Consider the following 12,602-nt stretch of genomic DNA (forward strand, 5'->3'; position numbering starts at 1 on the left):
TGTGATTGGCTTTTTAAGATATTATTGTACAAGGATGACTTTTATTTTTCTGTCCTGCTCCTCTTATGGCGTGGCCCTAGATTTCTGATGTCTTTAGGACATCCTAAAAGTCTTTAGGAAAGTCTTGAAGTCTGTTTTTATTTAAGAAGAGGGGTGGAGGAAGACATTTGGCTTAGAGATTGTAAATAGAGATATTCTTATATCTACTGTTAGCTCATTTGTATAAATGTTATTACATATTTAAATTGTTTATACAGAATTGGTCTCTACATGCTTCGGATGTTATGTGTGCTATTATTGTGTTCTCTTTGCTAATTTCTCATAATGCAGTTTTCTCTCAGTAAAATTTATTAATATGAATCTTTCTCCACTTTGCTTTCAGTTGCATTGCATTTGAGTGAGGAGGTCTGGGTTTAACTACAGCTAAATTACTTGTTTCTCCTATCTATGTATCAGATATTTATTGTTCACAGAGTCTTTAACTAGAAGGTAGCTAACTTTCAATAACAGTTGTCTTACTAAATTGACATCTACTCTAAAAAGACATGCTTGCCTTTCTGGCTTTAAGGATTTTATTTGCTTTCATATTGGACTTTCATAGCTCTTGACATGTAATGCTATGCAGACAAGTCTGCCCCTTTTCCTTCACAACATTTTTCTTTTAATTTACCATGTTTCTGCATTTATAGGCTGCTTTACCTGCTCTCATCTTCCTTAGCTCTTTGTTTCTAGTCTCCATAATTTTTCTGACAACTACATGGGTAAAGATAAAAACCCCTTAATTTTACTTTTTAAATCTGTCTTATGTCAGTCTGAGAAGAAAGATAAGACTTTGTTCCCTAGTTTGTGAGCAAGAAAGGGCTGAGATATGATAAAGAAAGCTCCCTAGCAAAAGTCAGCAAGCAAATGTCTCATCATAAAGCATGAAAGTTAAAACATTGGGGGTGTCAAATGTAATAGGGAGGTGGAGCTTTTTTGGGGAGAGATTGTTTCGGTTTGTTTTGGTTACTTTAGTAAAATCTGCAAAACATTGCCCTGTCTAGCACAGCAAATGTAAAAAATTTCATTTACTACCACATTTACCTTATTTTTATATACACATTTGAAGTGTGAACTTGATTGTTTGGTATTTTTAGCTTTCCTAAAGTCTTCTGTCTGGTTTGAAATCCATTTCTGATGTATCAATGCCGTCATGACTGTCATTGCAAGTGGATGCTCAGTGAATACCTTGGTGTTCTGGTTTGTTTGGGTTGGGTTTTTTTGAATAAAGGTTTTACATCACTAAATATTATGCTGCGACTTCAAGTAGCAGTGGTTCTTGTCACTCAGAACCAGCTCTTACAAAAGTGTTTCCTTTCTCTTATTGCCTGCAGTACTTGCAATCCTTCCTTTTACTGAGAACTGCTGAACTCAGTAACAGATGTTGTGAACATGATTCAATAACAAACTTGTTTGCTAAACCTCACACACTTCATGGCATTTAACTGCCAAGTTACACATTTTTATTGGGAACTAGTACAAAACAATTATTCCCTGAACTACCTGGAATTACTGGTAATTTGAAATCTGATCACTAAGAGAGGTTGCTAGCTAATCTTGGAAAAATAATGTTGGAATACACATATAATTCCCACACACCCCTGCTAATATAAAAGTCTGACCCTAGCAAAGGAAGCAGCCAGAGCTAAGTAGGTACTGCTTTTGTACCCATACTCCTTATTTACTTCATTTAACTATGTCAAACATATGCATATCTATAAAAATTATTTATATATTTTAAACAGTGCGTAAACATACTGGGGTATAAGAATTAAGAGTACCTGAGAGTGCACAAGTGAGCAAAAGTTTCTTTCAGCACTGCTGTGAACAAGGTAGTCCATAATCCTTGAAATCATTCACAAGTGGAAGTAGCTCAGTCATTCTGACACCTGTGACACTTTGCAAAGGAGAAGCCTTGGAGGAACTTCTGACTCTCCCTCTTGGTAGCTGGTTTTTTTTTCTGGAACTGTGAAGTTACATTGCTCTTCACTAAATTGTTTGGATTAGGTACTGTAACAGATGGTAACTTAATGCTGTTTTTTCCATTTTTCCTCACTGTCTAGAATTGGGGATATCTTCACTGAAGAACTTGCTGCTTGAAGAAAGTCACAGAAGTTGGGAAATTCAGGTGGGTAATACTTTCAGTTTAGTTTTCACTTTAAGCGTTGATGCATTGACAGATCTATAAATATTCATTGTGGTACCAAAACCATCCAAGCAGGGTACAGATTTTAAGCTTACTAAGATTGAATGTGGTATCATGGCACCTCTTGTGAACTCTGTGCAGCCCCTGATAAGAATTCCAACAGACTTAGGATATTCAAGTGTTCTTTGTGCTCATAATAAAAATATATTAATGTTCATATCTAATATTATAGGAGGCCCAGGTACTTTGTAATGCTCAATAAATTTAACAAACTATTTCTGACAGCACTGTCTTGTTGCCCTGGCAGACTCTGGTATTCATGGTATGTGCAGCCACATACACTTTGATTTGTCTTCCCAATTTCCTTACCAAAGAAAATGCTTGATGAATTTGTTAATTACATATATTTCACATTTCACTTCCTTTGTTTCAACTAAGGTTTCTAAATTGATCTCCAATACCTAATTCTTATATAAGAAGATGACAACATTATTTTGGTGTTCTTTGTGTAATAACTTTCATGGCTTTAATAATTTAATTTTCAACTCCATATAATACAGTGTTGTTTATCCTGGTTTGTTCTGATTTTAAGGATCCATCCAGCTTTAATTCACTACTTTCTAGTTTTCCCTTCAAGTACATCTGCTTTGGTGTGGTGTTAAATAATGTGTAGGAACAGCCAGTGGTTTTAATTACCTGAATTTGCCTCCACCAAAATTCTCAGATCTATTCCTGTTTAACTTCAGTCATTGATAGTGATTGTAGCACATTTATGTAGGGTTAATTGCTGTGGATTGCACTAATACCAATGGAACATTTAAACCCTGAAACTATTGATGATTTCTCGGGAGCTCAATGCTACATACCAATTTTAATTTTAGAAGCTTGTCGTTCTCCTTTAATGTATTTCTTTACTGTTTTCATATATTGCTGTCTAAAAATCCAAATGAACTTTGTGGAAAAGGGTTCTGTAGGATATCACTACAGTAGGAAATGTACATCAAAATCTCCTACACATGCTTTTTCCTCAGAAAAAGATGTCATTTGTGGAACACATTGAATAATCCTCCATATAGTGTTTTGCAGGCTTTGTTGTCAATTTCTTTTTCAGGAACTGAGTATCTTTCTTCTATTTTACCTTGCTCTCTGCTTCTGATCACCATTTATCTAGTATGTAATTCAAGTAGCAGTAAAAATTGATGCTTTACCCTAAAAATCCCCAAAGTATGCTGAATTTTTTAAAAATACTGGTAAAATTACATTTTTCATTTTAAAATACTGGTTAGTGTTACATTTTCTGTTTCATTCTTTCTGTCTCCCTTCCCCCATGTTCCTTTGACAGCTCTGAAGTGTTTTCAGTATGACTGACAATACCAGACATATTTGGGCTTATCCTTCATGTTGTGCACTTCCTCTCCATTATCACCTGATCTTTTTAGCTCTGATTTCACTATTTGCTTGTAAAATGTTTCTGCCAGAGAGTCTTGGGAAGAAAGGCTGCACAGGAATTTACCCTGGAGAAGTATGTGACAGAAAGGTGATTGTATTATTAGCACGAGAAACTGAAATGTAGATGGCATCCCACACTGGGAGCAGGAGCTGCAGTCTCTGTTGCTGACCCTGCAGCTCCTCCTCTGGCCTGCTGCTTGCTGCTGGGCTCCAGGGCATCCCCAGATGTGTTATCTGCCCACCATGTGAGAAAATGTTCCAGTGCAGAATGAGAATGGGCTGTGCAGATGGGGAATCTCCTTCCGATTCTGTCAGGAGAGGGGAGAAAGAAAGAAAGAAATAGTAGCCCAACCCTAAAGTAATTTTTTAAAATAGTTTTAAAAGCTGCCAAGCCCTTAAAAATTCACAAGCAGAAAAATCCCATCCTGTGAGGGTGGAAGGAAGGGGAAAGAAGGAAGGCAGGCAGTTGTAGGGATTATAAGGGTAGGTAAAAGATGATGTGTTGCACTACAACAATGATGATGATGCCTGTTTGAAGAAGACTCAGAGGAAAAGATCAGTATTTAAAACTAGAGGGAAGTAAGAGCTGTACTGTAAACAGCAGCAGGAGGGCAAAGGGATGGATGACAACTGGTGCAGGAAGGCAAGTGGGGAAGAAACAGAACTTATGGAGCAGTGGTTCAGTGAGCAGTGATCCCCTCTGGATCAGGAGCAGACAGAAAGCAGAGAGAACTCCACAGTACAAAAATATGTGTATTTCATTCTTGTTCCAGAAACAAGTGCAGTGGGTGTTCTTAACCTGTTGGCTGGCCTTTCTGTGGGAGCTCCAGGAGTGTCTGCAGGAAGCTTCAATCATAGGTCGGGAAGTACAACCTTCCTGACTTGCCTTTGCTGGCAGCTATGAAGTTGGTGACAGTAAAATCTCCATAAACACCTTATGATGTAGCCTATTCCAGATTAAAATAATAGTAATAAAAAAAAAGAAAAGCCTTAGATCCTAATATTTTTCTTCATTTATCTTAAGGTTTTTGAGGTTCAGAAATCGAAAGATTGTAAGATAGTGATGGGACAGTGCTCTAGCACCATTTCCTGCTGCCTCTTTGCCTAGAACCCTGCAACTTTTCTATTCCCTGCCTCACTGCTTTTGTGTGGGAGGACTTTCAGCTTTCTTCACATTGCCAGGGTTTTTTGTTGCATGACTCTGACCATGTGCTTTGTGGATCTACTTCCAGTCATGTGAAGTAGAAGCATTTAGGCTTGTGGCTCTTCTTCATAGTTAGCATATTCCTCATCTGGCCTCAGGATACTCTTAAACATACACTTTCCAACTGTTTAGAGAAAACTCTGAAAAATCTGGAAAAATACCAAAACAAAACCCTGTTTTTCTCAATTTTTCCATCCTCATATTGCTAACTCACTGAAGTTCTAGAATACTGGGGTAAGGGAAAAGATGGAAAAAAAATTCTCTCTTGTGAAGGTAGCGTCAGAAGTGTAAATCACTTAAGGCAAGGGAGCCTTTGTTACATTCATGTCTAGCACTAAAAGCTATTCTTGCAGTATTCTTGCATTACTTTTTGCATCCAGACGTCGTACCCTAAAATGTTGGTGGACTGTTCATATGTTGTGTGTGCATCTTGATGTCACCGTAGAGAAAACCACACATCTTCAAAATCTCAATTATGTCTTTTATGTTTCCCTGCTTTTTTCTTTGCATTTTATTTGTGTTGTAAGGTAGAACGCAGCTGATCCACCGGAACTATATTAATGTGTCCACAGTCCTTTTGCTCTCACTTTTTACAGTATGTGGAACATGAAGCACAAATTCTCTGAAGCTTTGTGGCATTGGAAACCATAAAACAGAGGAAAGCTAGGTATCAAGATCTGTCAATAAGAGAATTGCAGTCATGGAAACCAAATTTCATTATATTTGTCTGTATGAAGAGAATAGTAAACAAAAAATAGGATAGAAAAGTGTGTAGGGAATATTGGTTGATGTCTAAATTACATGCTTAAAATGGTTTCTTCCCCTGTGTGCTATAATGGGGAAGAGAAGGAAAGCACAAGACCCACAAAGGAATTATGCTGAGAAATACACCTGCATGATGTCCAGTTTCTGTAATTGGAAATACTGAATTTCAGTACACCTGACAGATCTTTCATTTTTGGAGTTTCATAATTAGACTTCTAATTTGCTACAGAATCCACTTCATATTACAGATCGAGTAGTTCTCTTCTATAAGAATTTTTTTTTTCCTTTCTGGAACTTGTATGCTATAATAATTTTCTTAAATTGACTAATCTTATGTACAGCGGGAAATAAGACTTCCTGAAAAACAGCTTGTTTCCTGCTCTCTTACACTGTACATTGAAATCAAATTTCTTTCTTTAATATGTGATTTTATACCAGAAAAAAGCCTGCCATTTTGTAGTTATGGCACAAAGCCCAAGAAGCTTAAGAGTATATTTCTGCCTTTTTCCACCTTGTATAATTACATCTGCACCGAAAATGACCCGAAGTTCATTCAGTACTTAATGTCTGGGACAGAGTGCTCCCAGCAGAGAGAATGCCAAGGACGAGTGTCCTGGGTGTACTTGAACATTGGCATCCTGTTTCATGGGAGAGCCTGGGCTGAGTGTTGATAGTCCTTGCTATGTTTAGTGCTTACTGTTCTCTGTAGATTTGTATGTGCGATGCTGTCTGTTCACTAAAGCTTCCAGACAGTGTGTCGGTGGTAGACAGATAAATAAGATTACTACAGATACTAAAGAATTAAGGGCTCCTATTCTGCAGCATGAAGTTACTTGAAATACTTAGTAAGTTAGGTAGCTCAGAGGCAGAGAAAAGCTCCTATGAAATCTGGCTGAAAGTGAACACAAGCAGGGGAGATCTGTTTGTGCCATTAACATATCTAAATGCTCTTGAATTCTGGGTGGAGCTTCTAATCATGCAGCTGTCCATTTTCTTGAAAGGAAAGAAAAGGATCCTATTCTCTCCTATATGAATGATCTAGGATAAAGAAGGAAAGAACAAGTAATGAACAGACTTATGCTAATGGCAGAATTTAATTTTCAAGTTCATCTTTGCCACACAAAGTAGTCTTGCAGTCTATCTTTCGGAACAACAGTTTGGTACGGCACACTGAAGGACATAGAATGGATTATATTCTAGCTTTGTTCTTAGCATTATGTGCAGCTTACTGTGCACTCCCTTATTAGGAAAAGCAGTTTTATCTGTGTCCCTTGAAGGAGTGATGTGTTCCAGCATGCACTTGTTCATAGTTTCAGCACACAGATTGAGAACACCGTCTTGAAAATTTTAGTAACGTTTTGCTTTCGACGTGCAGATTTTACAGACTCCTTGGTTCCTTTCTGTTATTTCACAAAGACCTAGTTTGCATGTCTACTCATGTCCAGAATTGTTTGACTGGGCTATTTGGGTCCTGCCATATATCTAGGAGACACTGATCCTGGTTGATGGCATATGCTTCATTCACATCATATTAGGCTTACTATGACACATCACTTACTTATGTAATTTTCTTTTTGGAGTACAATGAGTGAAGCAATATCTTGCTGCTCCTGCCCCCTTTAGCATGAAGTAGTGGCTGTAGATTTTTCAAGAATTCAATTTCTTCTTTTAACTGAGACAATTCAAAAGGAACACATCTTGTCTTTAAGTCTTTCTCTGCATTGAAATGTATATCAGTCTTTAATCCTTCTAGTCTTTCTTCATTCCCAGTTATTAATCCTACCAGGAATGTTTTCTTTTACTGAGTAAATTGGGGAGGAAGGGTAAGTAGGCTGGTATTTCCATTATTTCTGTTGCATAATAGATCTGCCTCTCTCTGAGTGTGTTATGCATGACTGACCTTCCGTTTGGTGCTGGTTTATTATACTTCATTTAAAGTATTTGTCAACAGTTACTTTGTCAGCCATGTTGGGCCTTAAGTATGAGGCATTTGAAAGGCTGAAATGCATTTGTACATCCTGGGCACATTCACTCACTGGTGCACAGTTGTAAGGCCTGGAACTTCTTTAAATCTCATTGACAGGCAGAAGAGGAATGCTGCTTTCGAATTGTCTCAGGCAGGAAAATAATGGGGAGTTTCAGCACCTTCAGTGGGTTTTTGTTTGGTTTTTAGTTAACATGAGTGAATTAAAAAATTAGATAGTAAGGCTGCCCTAGCTCCCCTTTTAAGAGTATTCTAATTAAGCTAGTGCTGGTATTGTAGGAGAGGTGTTTTTACTGTGATAAGGAGGAACTGTGAAATGCCTCCTCTGAAAGAAGACTACATGGGTGACAGTTACTTGCTATAGCACATAAATACAAATATAAATAAAAATATAAATAAATATACATAAATATATATATATATATATGTATAAATTGCCTTAGGCAGAAGAGGGATGAGAGTCACAGAGAAGCATTGTAATTAGTTACTGGGAGGCAGGAGCACCAGAGGAATTGTTTGATTTGTAAAGTTGAAAGCTAAATCTGTAGTTGAGTAGCACCTGCATCTCAAAAAAAATCTGTCAGGCAGTGAGTGGAAGCTGGGTACTTGGCACTTCTGATAATCTAGCAACCTAACTTTCCATCTGAGTTTTGAGATGCTTCTAACATAAGGGCCCTAACTTGAGAAGCCACAAGAGACTGCTGTATTGAATGTTTTCTGCCGTTTAATGGACTGTGACTTAACAAGTGAATGAAAAGCCACACCGTGACATGAATCTCTGCACTGACTGTAAAGTGCAGATCCCCAGACTAGTTTGTATATAGGTGTTACTACTTGATTTACTTGTTGTAATGAGAATAAATTCATGGAAGTTCGCTGAAATTTCTCATTGTTAACAGAACTGCTACTGAAGAAAAACACAACTTACTGTCAAAATTCTACTTACCTTCAGATAACCCAATCTGGAGAATGATTTTGCCAACAAGTGCTCTCTCATAAATACAATGGTTTCTGTACCCTCTTTCTTTTGTTCTCCATCTAGCTCCTCCACATCTTCTGTGACTCTTAGCTTGTGAACATTTAGATATATTTCAGCAAAGCTTTTTAATGTAGTAGATTATCTGTTATGCTTTCCATTCTTAAGAATTTTTTTTGTTTAAAATGAAACAAATCTCCCACCCTGTTATTTTATATCATATGTAAGCTTCAGACCTGTTCCATAAGCGTAGTTTCTCTGTCTCTGCTATACTCTGCCTTGCTTCTCCATCTCTTTCCCCCATTAGAATACCAGCCTTTCCTGTTACCTCCAGTATAGCACTAACCCTTCCTGCTACCTTTCTGCCTCTTCCTTTCTGCTGGTTGGATCTCAAAATAGCTGTAGTGGTTGGTACCACTGTGGTGATTCTGTTTGACTCAGAATTTGAAGGTTGATGGATAGTGTTACATTATGAAGTCCTATGTGGTGGGTGGTACAGGAGAATGACTGTAACTATTCTTGGTTTTAAAGCCTGGGAAAATAGCTCTGCAAATACTGACTGTAGTGCCATTTATGGGGAAGGGAGTTGATATGTGTTACAAATTACAGAATGGTTTGGGCTGAAAGGGATCTTTAAGGTAGTATGGGACACTTGTGGATACTCTTTGTTAACCTATATATTGGTCCTATATCTTGGTTTGCTGTGATTAGACACCCCTTGTAAAGAGACATCTAATTCCCCAGTGTAAAGTTTTGTAGCAGGAAAATCTGTTATATGTCCCAAAACAAACTATTACAAAAGCATGTGCTTTTTCCAGTCTCCAGAGGTTGATACACTTTCATTTCCATATGTGTTTAAAGAAGTCACGTAGCATTTACTCACCGGAAGCTTTACAATAGAGTAGCAGTGCAGCTATTGCTAATTTGGTAGTTCAAGTTGAGCTCAAGTGTGGAAGTGGTTTTTTGTTTGTTTCACTGCCTTTTTTATTTTTGGTTTTTTTTCATATAGCTGAGAATCCTCTAGAAGCAAGATTCACATATATGCAGATATAATAGCTTATTTTACAGAAGCTTATGATGTTCTGAGGGTGTGTTTATTAGCACAGTTACTAAAAACATGCATCTACAAAAGGAACAAAGTCCATCACTTGATAAATTAACAGTAGTAACTTCTCAACTTCAAAGAGGAGCTTTGGTTTGGGCGCATCTCACTAGAGCAATTGAAATGCTTCAGGTGTCTATTTAGCTGTACAAAAATAAAAACACCTGCTTGTTATATTCAGATGTTCAATAATGGATGTACTAGTAACAAAAAAAGATTGGCTCTCTTTTGAGAGGTGTCAGCATTATTTACTACATTACATGTTCAAGAACTGCAGTTATTGCAGTGTCACGGTGTGTTATTCTACTGCTCCTCTCTTATCTCTCTTTATTTTTTGAATTACTTCTGCCTTGTGGGCTGCCTCATGTAAAATACAGGTGGTGTTTGTGGTGGTTTTGTTGTTTGTTTGTTTGTTTTTCTTGGACTTTAGCTGATCTATGTCTTTAACATGGAAATTGAAGTTCTTTCTACTAGCTCTTCTATCACTCCAGTTACAGAGCTATGCAACAGGAGGGGGAGAGAGAGATATGAGATAAGGCTAGATGAAAGCAGGTGGAATCAAATACTCTGAAATACTTAGTATTACAAGTAAACAATGGTACCTGTACTATTTCTTGATCTTATTTTGTTCCTATTTATGGTGTGTTCGCATGATGGAAGAAAGCCTGCAATTGTAGGTTAAGAAAAAAATAAACCTTTTGTTGTGCTAGAACTACTTCACTCAGGATCCTTGAATAATACCAGTTGTGTTCTTCAGGATTATAGACTTTACATGAAACTGAGACAGTTAATTGTAAATGTGCTGCTTTTTTCAAAATGCGAACTTTTATTTTGTCGAAGGAAGTTAGGTTTGCTCAACTCTGCTTTCTTTCTTTGTGCCCTTCAGAAATAATCATGGGGTTCGGAAACCTCAGTAGAACTACCAAGAGGAAGCACATGAGGGAAGGTCTAATCTGTTTCTCAGAAAGTTACCATGAACTAGACTGGGCTGTCCTTTGTTAACACAGAGTTAGAGCAGCGAGCTTCTGCCTATGGCCCTTCCAGTCCTAGGTAACAATTGTCAGATTATGGGAAAGGTACCAGCCTTTTGGTTTCACACTGTATTTGGAAGTCATCAGTCCTCTGACTGTTCAGGAGTGCAGTAAGAGCACAGCCTTGCCAGCATGCTCTGGTAATCTTACAGGCAGAAAACAATGGAATTCATATTGCCTTCTGTGGGGACTTGGTTTCCCCCGAGCTGGCACAGATCCTAGATGGTTCCTCGACTGTCCACTGTTGCAGAGAGGGACCTTCAGGTACAGGACTGCTGATTTAATGGCATTAAGTGAAAAACTAGTCTGGCCTTTAGTAAAGGCCAAGATAAACTGATTTCCTTTCCACCTTTTGCTGTGTGATAGTCTGAGATCCTGTGTGGGAATGCTTTTGTACTCTATTTAATCTCTGCATCTGCTGTTAATGTAGAACTGATAATCACTTCATTAAAGTATACGTGTAAGATGTACATGAAATAAGTATTCTGTTTCCATTATAAGCTACTTACTTGTACATAAAAACATATGTTATGAATTATTGTGTGTTGATACTCAGGGTTCTCATGAAGAGTTCATGTCTTTCTCTTCTCTAATAATTTTCTGCTCTTCAGCAGGGAATTTTTCCCCTGAGAAAGAGAAATCCAAAATGAAAGCAATTTATTTAATTTTTTCTCTCTTCTGACACCAGAAATGCTAAACAACTTTTTTTTAGGAATTTGCTGGCAATATTCTGGCATTTACAAGCAAGTAGATATCAAAGCCCGTCCAAGAAATAATAAATTTTTAAATATTTCTAATTTTATTTTTTTAGCTACATTTTCTGAATGCAAACACTGCCTATAGCCCTCTCCTCCACAAGTGTACAGAATTAATATAGCTTTCAATGCCAACAAAGATTTAAATTAAACCATGCGAAGGTTGTTCAGTGTGAATGAACAGTGCTTTAGACCAGAGCACAGTATGCTGATTTGGTCACCGAGTTCTTTTCTGTTTTCTGTCTCCAATCTGTATTCCCCAGAGAAGGCCACATCTATTAAACAGCTCTTTCTGGAAGACTGGCTTTATTAGGAGACTGTTCTCACTAGCTTTAAAAATTCAGGTCTCATCTCAGTAATTCTTAAGTTGAACTGCAGTGTGAGCTCCCCATGAAGTCATGAGTCAGGACTGGACCATAAATGAGCAGCTTCTGCAGTGTGTCCCTGGAAGGGAGCGAGCTGGTGGTGACAGGTAGCTGAGGCAGGGCACTGTGCCTTCTGCAGCTCTTCATGTCAGTGCTCACGTCTGGGTCTGCAGAAGCCCTGCCTGCCTGCCTGCCTTCTGCTGGGGGGAGAGGGGGGAGTGCTCTTATCTGGCGGCTGGGAGGAGCAGATAATGAAACCCTTTGTGTCCTCCTCTAGAGACATGTGCTTCAGCAGCAATGAGCTGTGCAGCTGCAGCCCTAGCAACAAGGGCCCGGAGAAAAGAATGAGGGCAGCTTCCCAGCACAGGATGGCTGGAGGGTTAAGGATGAGCAAATTGAATGGGTAGCCTAGTATTTAGATGATCCTGTGTGCCTGTTATTCCTCCTAGATATATATATATATATATTTTGTTTTAATTTTGACCCTTAGACTGAAATATGTCCATGTGTCCTTTAGTATATAGATAAATCAATGGCAAAAGACTTGCCAGTGTCTTTGTTGCTTTTAAAAGTCTTGATATAGGGCATTTTCTGGAGAATTCAGTGTTGTTTGGTACAGTGCAGACAATCCATTATCACCAGTTAAAGGGCAGGAAAGAAGACAGTTTGAGCTGATTTTTGTAATGTAGGTGCACAAAATCCTTAGAGATGCATTTAAGAAAGGAATTTATTTTTAAAAGCATACAATTTCAAAGGGATATTTGCACTGGTGTTTCTAAAGTGGTT

General features: G+C 38.0%; 1 protein-coding gene across 12 annotated transcripts in view; it reads left to right on the forward strand.

Annotated features, from left to right (window-relative positions):
- CDC42SE2 (CDC42 small effector 2) overlaps window positions 1-12,602 on the forward strand; it is an 81,125-nt gene that overhangs the window by 13,088 nt on the left and 55,435 nt on the right. For 9 of the 12 annotated variants that reach the window (XM_086869446.1, XM_086869441.1, XM_086869442.1 and 6 more), the window contains one exon: window positions 2,103-2,167. The exons of the other annotated variants lie outside the window; for them this stretch is intronic. The gene's annotated coding sequence lies outside the window, so the exon portion shown is untranslated. The remainder of the gene's footprint in view (window positions 1-2,102; window positions 2,168-12,602) is intronic. 12 annotated transcript variants of the gene reach the window in all.

Source organism: Cyanistes caeruleus, chromosome Z, assembly GCF_971803275.1.
Source record: "Cyanistes caeruleus chromosome Z, bCyaCae1.hap1.1, whole genome shotgun sequence".
NCBI lineage: Eukaryota > Metazoa > Chordata > Aves > Passeriformes > Paridae > Cyanistes > Cyanistes caeruleus.